The sequence below is a fragment of the Drosophila guanche genome, unplaced genomic scaffold (genome assembly GCF_900245975.1).
Source record: "Drosophila guanche unplaced genomic scaffold, DGUA_6, whole genome shotgun sequence".
Taxonomy (NCBI): Eukaryota; Metazoa; Arthropoda; class Insecta; order Diptera; family Drosophilidae; genus Drosophila; species Drosophila guanche.
Genome location: NW_022995756.1, coordinates 1,527,421 through 1,543,655, shown reverse-complemented (window position 1 = coordinate 1,543,655; position 16,235 = coordinate 1,527,421).

The window sequence follows — 16,235 nt, the reverse complement described above, 5'->3', positions numbered from 1 at the left end:
CTCATTGAAACTTTGGTTGGGCATAGAAAATATGGAAAAATAAAGCGAGTTAATTAGCAGTTGAGCCTTCACGTAAATTACGCTTACAATTTGCTTGATACACGCGGAGGGATACAACAACAAAAGGCATAAAGCTATGAAGACTCTGTCGTCTGTACTGTTCTGTACTGTCTTGTTGCCTTGACGAGAATGTGAATGTGAATGCCATGCCACATATCACATCACATCACATCGCATCACGTATACGTACCGTACCGTTGCCAATGGGGACGCAGAAGAAGGAGCAGTGTGGCTGGGTCTCTCATGTTTGTCTATTGCTAATTTTTGTTACAGTTTACAGTTGACAAGGTCTGATGACTGGTTTTCCGCTGCTGCTGCTGACTTTGGTCGAGCGAAAACAATAACAAGCAAACAGTGGGGCAGTGGGACAGTGGGAAGGCGGGTGAGCCCAAACAAAGCTCATGTAAATCACGCATACGCAACGTTTAACCTGCAACCAAATGGCAACAATAACAGAGAAGAAAGGAGAAGTTTCGAGATAACGAAGACAATACCCTGGGAAGGGTTTAATAAAAATATGAATTGAATCAAGAATCCAAATACTTCCAACGGGAATGGGGTGGTTGGGTTGGGTTGGGTTGGGTTGGGTTGGAAGCCGATGCTTCATTCCTTGCGTTGCATTCAACATACCAACCCTCTACAAAGGGTATAACAAAGGGGAGCAGGAGCAGTCTAAGGCAAGCTGAGGCAAGCATTTGACGCAGCATTTCCATTTCACTCCGCAGTGAGTGAGTGAATGAATGTAGGGCTAGAGAAATGCAGTGCAGAGCCACCAGTGGCAGGTGACGAGATGAGTTTGACTCGAGACTCGTGGGTGGGTTGGTGCAGCCGTGTCTCGCATGCCACGTGCCACATATCCAGGGCTGGAGAGGAAGCAACCTTTCGAGGGTAACCAAAAGGAAAGTTATCCCGGCGACAAAGATAACGATTCAAGATCCGATATTTCAAATGGAAAAAGGATTATACCACAGGACGGTGTACCATCCCTGGTGGCATGGTGGCATGCCCCCCCATTTCATTGTGTGTGAGTGGGCGTGGAGGAGGGGCACTTGCACTTTTGCCTGGCGAACAGCTCTGGCGCTGCTTCATACAAATTTCATACATTTCTTTTCTCTTTTGAGGATTGCTCGTGTCGTCCCCATTAACCGCCAAGTGCGCGCAATTACATGGAGGTCTTGGGGCCCCAGGCAGGGCAGCTTGTCGTCGCTTTACAGCTGATTTGCATTTTTGGCCTCTGCGCTGCAGGAGGTAGTGGAATCGGCAGGGGGGCAGTGGAGCAGTAGAGCAGTGGGGCAGTAGCATAAGGCAAACGCTTGACTTGAGCTTTAGCAGCTTTTCCTCTTCACGTGCGAACAGTGGGGCACTTGTGGCATCCGGCTGGGAATCAGCAGAACCATGGTCCTTGCCACACTCTCCACCTGCCACACCCCTTCACGGCCCCTTGTGGACCCTCTGTCACATTTCCTTTATGCCAGAACCGACGCAACGGCTGAGTGTTTCGCTTAATGCAGGTAAACGAGTTTTTTATGTGCCACGTTGCCGTTGCCATTGCCGTGTTGCTGCCACGAACTTAATGAGACAGTGGATGCCTCTCATGGAGGGGCACGACAGGGTGGGACAACAAGTGCAGTTTATCGTATTGCCATTTGGCTGGGAAGCAGCCCTTCAATTGTCCAGCGGCTGGCCATAAATCAGGCTGTGTGCGGCATTAAAATTAACCAACTCGAATGCCAATAAACATTATCTGAAGCAGGAAGGCAGCAGCACCTTGCTGGATGCAAGCCCACAGGCAGGCGTCAGGCAGGAAGATGGCCAATGACAGGCAAGTGATGAATTGAGCACACGTTTGTCTCCCTGCCGCCCGAAGAGCCAGAAGCGTAACGCCAAAGACTGATGTTGATGGTGAGGCTGAAGCTGAAGCTGATGGTGATGGTGATGGTGATGTTGATGCTGATGGTCATGTGTGGATGCCACACACACACACTCACAGACAGACAGACACCTTGGGAAGTGTTGCTTCCCTTTTTTGTTGCTGTTTGCCAAGGAGTGCAAAGCCTTTTTGATGCAGCAACCATAACTCATCGGCACCGAAAAACACTCGACACCCGCCTGCCGGTGGACCACACAGAGACCAGAGACAAGAGACAGGAGAAGGAGATAGATAAAAACTATCATTTGCCAAAAGGTGAAGTGGAGATTGCCGACGAAGCTGCCGGACGAAGGATAGGCCACTCCACTCACCTTACCACTCACACCCAAGTGAGTGAGTCAAGGATGAAGGCCTCTGCCAAATGGCTTTTTTCACACGTTTTTATCGCGCTGCAAGACCTGGAGCCAGTCATTTGTTTGCTACTCAAAAAAATACACGTAGACGTAGCAGAAGATGCCGGGGGTATCCTGTCCGTCGTATCCTGATGACTAGATGACTTGCTAGCTTCAAGGATTCAAGTCTCCATAGCCTCTGCATGATGACGCCATTGATGCCACACACACACACAAACAAACACACGCGGCGGGGCACACTCGTCACTCATCACACGTTCTCCTACCACTAACACTTACACTGCCATCCCATCCTTCTTACTAACCACTTTGCATATGTTTTTGCCCATTTGTTTATTGTTTGGCCCCTCAGTAGGGCATGGTCTTAGTGTTAGGGTTAAGGGTTAGGGGGCAGGGTGTGTGGGCAGCATTCCTCAGGGACGCCTGCCTCCGACGCTGTGGCGAAAATTATTCATGAAGCGAATGAGCTCAACAAATCTGCGCCCCGCCCTCGACTGTTACTGCCACAGCCAAGTGGACTCATACATATTGTTGAGGGCCACTCCCACCACTCCCGCCCATCGGCTCTATATTTTGAACATATTTTGCATATTTCCGTTGCTGCTGAGTAGGGGAGAGGAGAGGAGAGTTGTCTGTGGCTTTCGAGCCGGTTGATTCGTATTAACTTTTACCACCAAAAGCTCGCAATTGACTGTCTGGCTGCCAGGGCAGCAACCCCCCCCTTGCCACTCCCGGGGGCACACAATGTCGCCACATGGCCAATGCCATCCGAGGACTAAGTATATTAAAAATATATTGAGCCGCTTACAGTCGATTCGTACAGTCGCACAATGCCAGTGGGCCCGGCCCCGGCCCCGGCCCCGGCCCCGGCCCTAAAGCCGGAGTCTATTCCAATTTTAAGGTTGGCAGGCAGTCAAAAAAATAGAAAAACGGAAGAGTAAAACTGCATTCACATGTGGCATGCAACATTGGCAATGCTTTCAGCCCCCACACCACGCTCTGCTTTGGCTGACTCTACCCCCCGCCAAATGTTTATGGCAATCGTGGTCTCCCATTCTGTTACTGCCTCATGCCACAGCGGCAGCTGGGGGTAAGGCCAACACATGGTTGTAAGTAGGTTTAAACTGCAATTTATCTAACACAAGGGAGGGGCCATTCCGTACCCTCTTTCTCCTGCTGCTGTGGCAAGTGTCAGAGATGTGGGAGATGGAAAAACGATTCGTATTCGGGACTCGGTTGCGAGTTGCAACTTGAGCTGCAGCTCTCTCGAGTGTTGGAAAAACTTTGCATACATCTGTGTGTGTGTGGCAGCTGCACGCGTCGTGTGTTGTGCGGGTGCGGGTGCGGCTAGAAAATCTATTATTTATGCCCGGGACATATGTGGTGCCATGGCTGCGGCCCTTCTATCAATACAACTAATTGTTGTTGTTGCCCCTCCGTGTGTGTGTGTGTGTGTGTGTGTGTTTGTTATAAATGGATGTGTTCCTGGGTCTTGTGTTTGTGTGTCCAAGAGGATCTCCAAGAGGGAGACGGAGGATGTGCAAGCAAAGCCAAAGGAAAATAAAATGAATGCATGACTAAGCAGCTCATTTCTTATTGATTATGGGATACAAATGTTTCTCAATCTGTGCATTGCCTACAGTGCGTCTTGATAGCGTAAGACTGTGTTCGCTTTCCTTTGAGTACTTCTCGTACGGTGTGTTTACTGCCATGAAACGCACTGTGCCCAATGAAGAAATCGCTTTTGACATCTTCCCTTCCTGAGTAAGACACAACCGATGACTGCTCCTGCTGCTTCTGCTTCTGCTGCTCTTGATGGCAAAATCGATTTCTTCTTTGAGATTACGATGCAACGAATGGGATGGGACACGGGCAGGGACAGGGGCGGGGAAATTGAATTGCAATTGCCTTGCCCCATGTTGCACACACACAAACAGAGTGAGAGAGAGAGAGAGAGAGAGAGATCTCGAAATGGGGCTAATACTCTTTGCAGCTAAGAAAACTCATGACTCGATTCGAACTTTGATTTTAAGGATTTTTATCGTGGGTGGCAAGTAATTCCTAAATGGAATTTCGAGAGGAGAGGGTGCAGATTACCTTGCAGGAGTACACCTTAATGTCCCAAGATTCACCTCAAGTGAACTCAACGCAAGGCCACACCTGTGGCTATCCCCCATTCATTTGCCTAATCATTCATTCAGTTGCACTAATCACTAATCAGTGTGGTGTGAGTGCGTCTGCCTACGAGTGTGTGAGTGTTGCATGAGTTGTTTGTGTGTGTGTGTGTGTGTGTGTGTGTGTGTGTGTTTGTGTGTGTTCCCGAGGGAGCAGTGGACCTCATCGTCAATGCCATTGAACTACCCCACGGGCTCTGGGCACTGTTGTTGTGGCAAGTGCCCCGGGGTATTGTATTGTAAATAAGGAGTAGACTGTGCCCCTACCTTCTCGATGCCCTTTCCCTACATACCATCCCCCATTTGGGGATTCTCCCCTGATGCCCCTGGAGCCCCTGGTGGCCCTGGCAACATGCGAAAATTAATTTAATGTCCCTTATAAATATGTAAGCTCTCTTCTGGCCCGAGCTCAATAAATTCTTTTTTTCGTGTTGTTTGTTTTGCCGTGGCTGCCTTTTTGGGTTGGGGCCAGGGGCCAGGGGCTAGGGCACTGGGACGTGGCTCCTAGGATCCTACAATCGCAGGCCTTCGCCTGCGCCGTCGGCGGACAAAGTTTGCTTTAGAATTTTTGAGCCCCGAACTAATTGCTGCAAATTACAAATGATAATAGCCACAACACACGCTCAAGGTTACCGAAATGCCAAAGCAATTTATTTGGGACTGTCTCCCCCCCCCCTCCACACAAGCAATCTGGAGTGGGGAGAACGCCAGTGGAACTGGAGCTAGGGCTGTAGGCGTCTCATGGGTTTTTGCCATAAGAATTATTGGCTATTTATCAAGCGACGCACTGCGGCCGAGTACCGTCCTTGCGTTGACTTTTGCTAATTAAATATGCATACATGCAGGAGGCTACACACACACACACACATTCATCAGTGGGTGAACACATTATGGCCAGCAGCACACAGGGTTGGCCATTAAAGGCGCGTTAATTGCGCTCGATTAATGGCAGGCAGGTTAAACGTTAAGGGAAATTAAACAGGCGCCAGGGAACGTCCGATCCCCACCCATCCTGTACTCTGTACTCTGGGGCGTCTCCACAAGGATTTTGTATAAATCTTAGCTAAAAGAGAATCCGCAGGAGAGAGGAGAGCGACACAGGAGAGTGGACTTTAAGCAAGAAATCCTGGCGATGTCGGAACGATGCTGAAATTTATTTGGCTAATTAAAATATGCTGCATGCTAATGGAGCAATGGAGGAGCATTGTCTGCTGCCCAGTGGCTGCCCGCATGGCTGCTGTGTGTGTGCCACGTGCAATCCGCATCTGCACTGACGCAGCCACAGCCACAGCCACACTTACACCTCCGTAGCGTAGCTAACGAGCCGGAAGTGCTGCCTGCACATTCAGCAGTGGGAGTGGAGCCAAGAGTCTCAGAGTCCAGCCAAGCAGTAGATGATAAAAGCGATTAAAGCCGGCAGCAAACGGCAGCCATAATTAGTTATGTAGCAAGAGGTACCCTCAGCCGAACAGGGGGGGGGGGGGGGGGGAACTAATGAAATCATAATTCAAGTGCTTAAAAAGAACAGCAGCGAAGGAGGAGGAGGAGGAGCAGGAGCAGGGGAATCACTTTCTTTCACTCTCTCGACCATGTTGCATGTGTAATCGGTTCGTGCAACACACTCTCTGAAATATTAGCTCCACTCGTCGGCTGCCTCTGAAGCGGAAGCTGCATCGGAAGATGTTCGTCTCTCAACTGCCACCTGGAGTAAATTCTTCTGACCGCTAACGCTTCACTTAGAAAACACCATGCCCCCCTTCATGCCCCATCCACTAATTCATTAATTACGAAATCACTTCGAGTGAGCTTCCGATCGGAGAAGCGTTTCCCTTCATGTTTCTCTTGCCTTTAAATGCAGACTGGAGGGAAGTCGGGAGGGAGGGAGCAGCAGAGCCAACAGAAGCTGTCCCAGCCATCAGCAACTTCAATTAAGTTAAGTCAGATTTCCTCCTCACTCCCTCCTGCGACTCTTGCGACCAGAACGAACTTCAGCTGTCGTTTGTTTCAGCTTTCAGAATCTGGCTTTGGCTTTTTACATCATTAGCATTTGCCAGAGAGACGGAGTCGTCTCTGTGCTCCGAGTTCGATCCCAGCCACATCCTAACCCCACCAACTCCCCTTCATAATCCACCCTACGACTGGCGCAAATTCGCAAATTTTCCCATCATTAGCATTCAGGGCAAATGAAACAAATACACTTACCCGTAGAGAATGAGACGACACTTGCCACCAGCCACCAGCCACCAGCCACCAGGCACTGCCACAACAGTTCATTTCTGTTCAGTTCAGTTGAGTCAGTGGTGTTGCCCCCAGGCTGTTGTATCAACTGAGAGTTCTGTGATGCCCCCGAAGTTAACACAATATTTTTATTCATCCTAAGCAACTGACATAGAGACAAAGAGAGAGAGGGAGATATTAAGATGTGCCTCAGACTGGGAACATTCGCATAAGCTTTAATACGTTCACACAAGTTCAATTAGTGGCAGAGACGCACGCACACACAGACGATGTCTATGCCCCTACTCAATATGTTGTCTCTGTGTGTCTGTGTCTTGATTTTATTATGCTTGCGCACTTCCAGAACCACATTGAACCACAGCACAGAAGATATCTATACAGAAGAACCCAAATGGAACCAAGCCACAGAGCGAGGTCAGCACAAAACATCAAATAGAAATAGCCAGTGGCCTGCCACACCACAATACTGGGACACACACTCTCTCCCAATCAGAGGCATTGACAGAGAAAATCTCTCTCTCTCTCTTTTTCGTGGCTCCAGGGCTAATCAGAAAATGTTTTACTTATAAATCCTTTGGTATGCGTCCTACGTATCTCATTTTGCGTCTCGCACAATTTACGATTTCCCACTGCCCACTCTCCTTCCCATTCCCCTTCCCCTTCCCCCCTGTATATACACATGAACAAATTGGTTTGCCATTTAATGGGGCAAGATGTTTAGCATTTGCTGTGATTCTCGAAGGCGCTGGCAAACTTTTTCCGCCTCAGCTGGAAAACTTTTAATACCTTTTGTCAATTGATTCGTCCCTTCGAGGGGGGATTTCCGATGCTCGGCCGAGGAAAGTAATTGTTCGGGGAATTGGAATTGGAAACGCTTGGCCCATGATCCAGAAGGGGATTTACTGGGCTTTTCGCAACCAAAAAGAAGTGCGAAAGGTCCGACCTCTGCTAGGAAAGGATCGAAGATGCTTTCGTGGCATCAAAGGAGTATGTGTGCGTTAGGGTGTGACAGTCTGACAGAGTCTGCCAGGGGATCTCTCCCTCTCCTTAACAATATTTTATTGTTTTATTCATCTACAAGTCAAGGGGAAGGGGAAGAAATCTATCTCTATGCCTAGGAGTGGGCTGCTGCCTCTGGAGCTGACTCTCCTTTTATTATATATTTAATTAGTGCCACACACACACACACACACACACACATAGCCTTGTGCCCCGACCAGCCCTTGCTACGGACGTGTGTCACTTAGGCGTGTCTTTTGGATTTACGCTGCTTATGCAATAAGCCATAAAAAGTTAATAACAATGACATTGCCAACAAAAGCAACGACCCACTGATACGAGGACATCTAGAGAGATAGAAAGGGAGATACGTCCCCCGATTCGGTTATGGTTAAACGTGCAGGATTTATACGCATATCGCACACACACCCACACCTCCCCTGCCCATGCCCATGCCACATTCATGTGTGGCACTAACGAAGCCCGCTGGCCAGCAGCGGCTCCAGGTTCGCCATCCTCACATCCCGCATACGCCCGGTAGGCGTTGATGAACTGACAATTTGTGTCAACTGCCACAGCCACAGCAGCAGCAGCAGCAGCAGCAGTAGTAGGGCACACAGACACACCCCTGCCACAAATGGTGGCATGGCAACGCCCTCAAATAAATGTATTTTCGAATACAAACACCATTATTCGCTGACTCCATGAGGGATTTTCGTTCATAGCTCGTATGCAGTGGCTGCCATGGCTGCTCTGGCTGTTGGGATGTCTGCCTGAATGGTCGATTTTGCTGGCTGATGGACCACCATTCCGCATTCAGGAGGGAAACCCGGTGGCAGAGGAGGCGGAGATGGATAGACGGAGCTTCAGCATAATAAAAATTATTCGTTTCATGTTGCGCTTGGCCAAGGGGCAAACGAATGTGTAGCATATGGCACCAGTGGCAGTGGCAGTGACAGTGCTCCTCCTCCTTCTCCTACTCATGGACGTCCCTCCTTCAACAGATCGGCATGGGAATTATTAACTTGTAATGTGCTCTGCATAGCGTTTTTAATAAAAGAAGAAACCGAACGGAACGTGACCTGAACCGAGCTCTGTGTGCCATCAGCATTGGCTGCGCCTCCAAGGAGTGCCACAACCTGATGACGAGGACACGGACACCACGTGTGCGAGAGCCTAAGGGCAAGGGCTCAGTGCTCAGTGCTCAGTGCTCAGTGCTCCTCCGTTCAGCTACAAACTTATACATTCTTATGTCGTCAATGAAGTGATGGAATAAAATTTGTTGTTTTGCATTGATTGCCTCGTCCGGTTCTGCCTCAAGAAATTGCCTGTGTTCGTTTGCTTGGGAGTGTGCGCGCGTTTGTGGCACATTCTGGGAACTCTGTGGCACGGACACGGGCTGCGATTGAGCAAACGAGCATCAAGGGAATCAGTACGCAGCAGCAGGACAGGGACAGCGGGACTGGGACTGACTCTAGGGACCCAGCGACAAACGACAGGATACACACGTAAACGCTTTAAGTTGAAGCTGAACAAACTGATTTTTTCCCATCGCCAGCTGTAAGGGATTCAACCTGCTCCTCCACCTCTGCCTCCTCCTCCTCCTCCTCCTTCTGCTGAGTCTGACTGAGGCTGAAGCTGTGGTCCTCGACCTGCTCTGGCCGGGCTTAATGCGGTGTCATGGCTTTCACCAGAGAAAAACTTTATCAATTAAACTTGGCAATTTTTTATGCCAGGCCACGCAGCCCGCAGGCCTGTCTGCTCGACTATCGCCCCCAAAGACACCCCACCCCACCCCACGCACAACTGGGTGACATTCGAAGGGGAGACTGTGGCTGTGGCTGTGCGACTGGAAAAACAATGATGAGAGATGCTGCAAAATGATATAGAGAGCATCCATAGACCCACAGCCACAGCAGTCCATCCTCTGGACTAACCTCTGGCTAAACTATGGCCATCATTTATACGCTGGAGTGCGTCGTATGTAAATTTGATGGGAATCTAAAACAGAGACAGAGGAGGAGCTATCGAGTGTCAAGAGACTCCTGCAGAGAGTGGAATGAAGTGCCAAGAGGTGCTCCAAGATGATCATCCAAATGAGGAGCAGGTGGAGCGACCACTCTAACAAATTGGACCATTGGGACCAGGGGAGGCCCAGTGAGATAGTTCCCTTTGCGCTGTGGCATGTGGCTGTGGGACAAGTCTGCAGTCTCCAAGACCAGCGTGTCACTTCAAACCGCAACCGCATTTAGTGTCGGCTCCAGCTTTCAACCTCGCAACCACCCCACGACCTCTACACTCTCTCCGCTTGGCAAACGGTGAACCCAAGACCAAAAAACTATTGTGCACTGCTTGGAGCTTTGTTTGAATGTTCTTCTGTGCCTCCCGGCCCACGTTCTGCCATTCGGTATAGCCTTTTGTCAGGGAGTAACCAAGAGGCAGCTGCAACTGCTGTTTGCCACTGCAGCTGCAGCTGCAGCTGCAGCTTTTTGAATGAATGCATTGTTGTCGCCGTCCTCGTGGCTGCTGCTGTTGCTGCGCGGTCGCTGCCGCTGCCTCTGCCTCTGCCTCTGGTGCTGCTTCTGCTGCAGTGCGATGCTTTTAATTACAAAAGTTACGTATACGTTCTGTGCCCCGAGAGCGTCCCTGCTTCGTCCCCTGTCTGTCGTTTGTCTGCAGGTGTTGCAGCTGCGACTGCCAATGGACTGCGACTCCGACTTGCTGGCAGTAGCAGAAGTGGCACCAGTGGCACCAGTGGCACCAGGGCGTGGCAGTAGCAGTGGCAGCCGCCGCCTGTGTCAGGGCAACGCTTCAAGTCGTCGGTTCCGTTCGAGAACGTTAATTACCGTTGCAGGCGTTGCCTCCACGGATGAAGGGGCATGGACATGGGCATGGGCATGGGAATGACTGTGGCATGGCTGTGGGGCGTTCCATTTCACGGATAGAATGAAGAGGGATAAAGAATGCTGCTTTAAGGGCAGTGGGTTAAGGGTGTGGGGTGCTCAGATAATGGGGCACCAGCAGGAAGCGTGCCCAAAAATGTGGCATACCAGGCGACAGACACTCAGTATGCAGCATTTATGCCCCATGCCCCATGCCCCATGCCCCCATATATATGTATGTAGCTGCTGTATAACTGTATAATTAGTGCCATTTTCTGAATACGAAATAACCGAATGAGAGGCTTATTTGTTTGTGCTTTGTGTGTGTGCCACTCTGTTGTTGGTGTAGTTGTGGCTGTAATTGTTTAAAGTTGTCCAGTTCCAGGCTATTTACATTCTGTGTGTATTTCTGTGGCACTCTACAGTGGCAGTTTCGAGTGCTGTGTCGCTGCAAATGAATTCTAATTTTTTGCGCAAACTTTAAAGCCTGTAAACTGAAACCTGAAACCTGAAACTGAAATCACACAGCTGCACACTCTGCAGTGGACAGTGGAGTGGCACTAAATGAAACTCTGCAGATTACTTCCCAGTGAAAGGGTGTCCCAGAGCGGTGGATAACCGCACAAATATTATAAATAATTGACTTATTTCATTGGAGAAGTAGGATACATTTTTGGTATATTTTATTAGATTTCGTTGCTAATTTCAAATAATTGAATATGGAATTATTTCATTTATTTTTCATTTATGTGGAAAATGTATGAAAAATGAATGAAAATGTACTGGAAATTAGAACATTTAAAGTGGCAGCAATGTTGTAGTCCATCGCTGATTACTGACAGCCAGTCAGTCCCCCGCCCCTTCCTCTTGCTGGCATTTCCTCTTGGTAATGACTTAATCGCACTTTTAAATGAGGCTGCAGCCTAATCATCTGTAAGTAATACAATTGGAATGCGAGTCACAGCCCAAAAAGGGGTTCCGAAAGATAACTCAATTCGTGCGAAGCCTCCACTCCCCTTCACTTTGCCGTACTGTACCCCACTGTACCGTATACCCACTATGGGTCATACTGTAGTCGTTCAATCCGTTCAGTCCTGTTTGTTCGTTCGTTCGCTCATTCTTTATAATGTTGCAGCAAACCATTCTGTTGCGGCTTTTGTTTGCCGCAAAACAAACTGCGGAAACTCCTTGCTTCCGCTCTCGCTCTGGCCCATGCATGAGTTGCCTTTCGAGTGCTTTTCATTTAGCTAATCCCCACTGTACTCGTTCGCTTATTCGATGCGATGCGATGCGATGCTTATTATGGCACCAGAGCAAAAGCAGAGCCTCTGCCTCTGCCTCTGCCACTCTGGCGGTGTTTTCCCTCTTGTTTTCCTTTTTGTGGGGAATGCGGGTGTTTTTTCGGATCGCTCACTCGCTGCCGACTCTTCCTCCATCAGCTGTGTGTGTGTGTTTGTGTGTGGGTGTGGGTGTGTGTGTGTGTGTCAGTGTGATGTGGCAGAATAGGGTCTGGGGTGTGTACAAAATTTTGTTTTATGGTTTTTTAGTTATGAAACTGAAACTGAATTACATATGTATACATGTGTGTGTGTGTAATGTGGCAAGAGCGACAGCAACAGCAACAACAACAGATTTAAGTGATGATTCTGCCCCTTGCCGCCCCTTGCCAAACTGCTTTTGGCCTGATCTGCTGTGGCTGCTGCCACTATTGTTGTGGCTGCCACTGTTTGTTTCTTCTCTTCTCTTTTTGTTGCTGGCATATTTACGTACCATTTTTTGCATACCTAACAGAAAACCACCAATGCCCCAGAGGGTAACAAAGCTGTGAATACCCTATAAAAAATGAACCCTACCAATCCCATATTGATGTATTTTCCAGACTTTATTTAAGGCCAGCCGAAGATGCTCCATTCTCTGCCTTTCAATGGGCAGTGAAAACAACAGACGACAGCGTGGCGCAGCAGCAACAGCGGAGGGTCGAGGGTGAAAGTAATGAAGCAAAATGTTTTCGCTTGGGATTGGTCGTGGCTGTGGCAGTGGCAGGATTGAAGGGAGACGAGAGCCAGTGGCAGCGGCCGTAGCATGGCAACTGAATACCGGCAACAGATAATATAAATGTTGTTTAAAGTTTAAACGCAAGCCGCAGGTTCTCCTCGTGCCAGCCAGTGGCATAGTCATAAAGTGATACATGAAACGATGCCCGAGCAGTCCATGGGTGAAATTGAACATTCCTGAGCGAGGAGAATATGGAGGAGTAGGAAGGAGCAGTCTCCTTTTGAAAGCTCTGCATATGTAAACGGAGGGAGAGGCCTCTCATCGTCATGCTCATTCTGCTCGGACTCGTGCCATTCCAAGTGCGATTGCCATTCATGGTGGGAATGGAAACGGGTAAATGGACAAGGGGTTTGGGATATGGGCAGTTTGTGGCATGCAGCATTCACCATTGCAGCATGTAGAATGGGGCATAGACCGTACGAGGGAGTATGGAAGGATGGAACGTCTCTTCAGTCGCTTATTTGAATGCAATTGACTGAAGGCTTAGCCGGCATAATGTGCGGCCTGGACGGGGCTTAGTCTCCTGTTGGCGACATGTTGGCTTTTGGCTCAGCCATCGCTCTCACATGAGGCAGACAGACAGACAAACTGACAGATAGACAGTAGAGGCAACATCAACCAGTTGCAACAGCAGCAGGACACACACATACACATACATACATACATACATGTATTTCCGCATCCGCATCCGCATCCGCATCCGTTTCCGCTTTGTGCATTGGCAAGCAGCAAGAGGCAGCAGCTACAGCTACAGCGGCAGAGCTATGGAGTGGCAAGTGGAGACGTTGCAAGGATAGGCATAGGCACTGCCACTGGTTGTGGCACTGAGCAACGACGGCAGCAGCGACAACGGCAGTGACAACTGTCATGCTTTTATGGCCACATTTGCCAATTGTTTGCTGAATTGTTGACGTAAATGTCACTCGTATCAAAAGGCGGCGACTGTGGCACAGTCTCCGGTTCTCTGTCTCTGCCCTAGACTTTGGCTTTGACTCTGTCTCTGACTGTGAATGTGGCTGTGGCTGTGGCTCCTTCTTCCATATTCTACGAGGTCGAGAGACATGAGCATGATTCTCAGGGCCGCGTTCATCGCATTACTCCGTCTTTGTGGGCTGTTGCTGTTGTAGCCTCTGAGCCTTACACATCCGCCTGCCCATCCACCATCCACTCGCTTTTCTCGCAGTTAATCTTATTTAAGGGACAGTCGCCGTCGCCTGACAGATTATGCCACGTGGGCACAAGGCAAGGCTGACCAATCCGCACCTGTTGTAATCAGCCTGTAATCCGTTTGCAACTCGTTGCTGCCACAAATCCCTCCCACTCTTTGATGCCCGAAAGGTGGCCTGGTTACAGGAGAAGAAAGCCATCTGAAGGATGAAAGAGCAGAAGCAAGTCTGTTGTATCCACTCGTTCGTCTCGTACAAGTGTATCAGATGGCAGCATAGTCAAAATATACAACCAATTGACAAGGCAAACAATTTGATTCCATGAATTGCGATGATAATCAGACGACAGCTTGAATGACAGACAGAATGAATGAATGAGCCAATGACTCACGGAACGAATGAATGAATGAATGAATGAATGAATGAGTTGTTTGAGCCGCAGACCGAGTATATTTATTCTGTCATCTTGCATGCCCCTGCCCCTGCCGCTGCCTCTACTTTCCGAGGAGCATGAACATCGCCTGGCCGCAATTGTTATGGTAATTTATGTTTCATTCACTTAAACGAAACGAAGCCAGCAAAACAAAAAGATTTACAGATTTCTTAGAATTTCAGAGAATTCCCCTCCCCCGGCTGAAATTTGCACTTGGGGTTTACTTTGCACAATTGAATGTTAGGTTTGAAATATATTTAAGGTTACACTGGGAGACACTTCAATTCAAATAAAATGATTGCTAAAATAATCCCAGACATGTCATGTCTTGTAATTCGTATTAAAATCTAATGACCGACGAATCCTGGTGGGTTAGGGAAAATTGTGGAGCGCTAACTTGAGAGCACCACTAGAATGTTGGTCTTTGATTTTTCCCAAGGGTCTCCATTCTTTTCAATAGCACTCATCGAAGCAGCCATTCCATTTCCTTTCGTTTTCTCATTCCGATGAGCGAGACGGCCTCAACATTGTAATCTTTTGCCGAATGAGAACCAGAGCAGGAACCAGAATGGGAAGGGAAGGGCTGGAGTGCAGTGAAGGAGCCTTCGAATTGCGTTTATTGCTCAAACAAACCGTCGTGGCAGCTGGCCCCCAAGTCCTTTTGGTTGCTGGTAATGGGGGAATGGCTGCAACAGTAACACCATTAAAGATGGATGCGGGAGTATGGGGGGACTACACCAGAGGCATGCAACTCTTCTCATCATGATATACCTTCCGCTTGGCCGCCGCTGGCTGACTACAGTCTGCCCCCGCTGCATGCCCCCCGCTCCTGAGCTGGAGCAGCGTTGTTGGTTTTAATTCAATTTAACAATCTTTTTTTGCGCTTCTCGCTTTTTTGTTGGTTTTTTTCCGCTTTTCTTTGCACTTTTTCGCTCTGTTTTCGCCAGTGCGCTGCATGTGCCTCTGCCGCAGCGTTATGTGTGCCTTGCATTGTTGCAACAGCAGCAGCGGAGGCAGCGAAGCCAAGCGGAAGCAGCGGCGGCGCAGCAGGCAGAGACGCGAGCCATTAGTGCAAATGAAATTGCATTTTGTGTGCCCCAAACACTCAAAGAAATTTAATCAAAGGCGTGTGCTGACTGCTGCCTGCGTTTGGCATATTTTTCCTATATACAACACACAGATACATACATCCATCTACACATAGATAACATTTGTGTGTGTGTGTGTGTGTGGGTGTATATCTGGTTATTATTATATCTTGTTTTTTATTACCATTAAATCGACTGCAACGTTGGTCAACACTCAAATGCAAGTCGAGTCGAGTACGAGTACGAGGAGGAGTAATTGCTGATAATATTTTCCAATATTTCATAAATTGTGCACTGAATGGACATGTTCTTTGCTCTATTCCGCCCTACTCCCCACCCACATCTGTTCAGGAAGCAATCAAATGATATCAGAATATTAACATCCCATTGCCCATCCCCCACATGGATGAGAGAACGAGCGAGAGAGAGCTTCGGAGTTGAGCGAGGAGCGGTGGATTCATTGAAACGTATTCATCATCATTTGTAGAGCATTTTGGCCATTAGGAGCAGCTTATGCCCATTGGAGAGGCGCTTTCGGGACAGGTGGGGCGGTGCACAGGCGGCTCTAGCAATCTATTCAAAGAATGATGAATAACATTCATTAAATAATGCTTGAGTGAGTACCTCTGCCTGCCCCCGAGCGACGTTGTGTGTGTGTTTTGCCTCATTATTACTTCTCTTTCCGCCATGTTTATTGCAAGAGGCAGCATCTGCACAGAGAGAGAGAGGAGAAGAGAGGACAAGGCTTGAAGATTTGAAAATATTAATTAAAATTAAATGCAAATGCAAATCGGATCGTATCAGGTGGAATCGATTAAGCCTTGACCCACTTCTGCGGCAGGCAGACAGCGCCAATA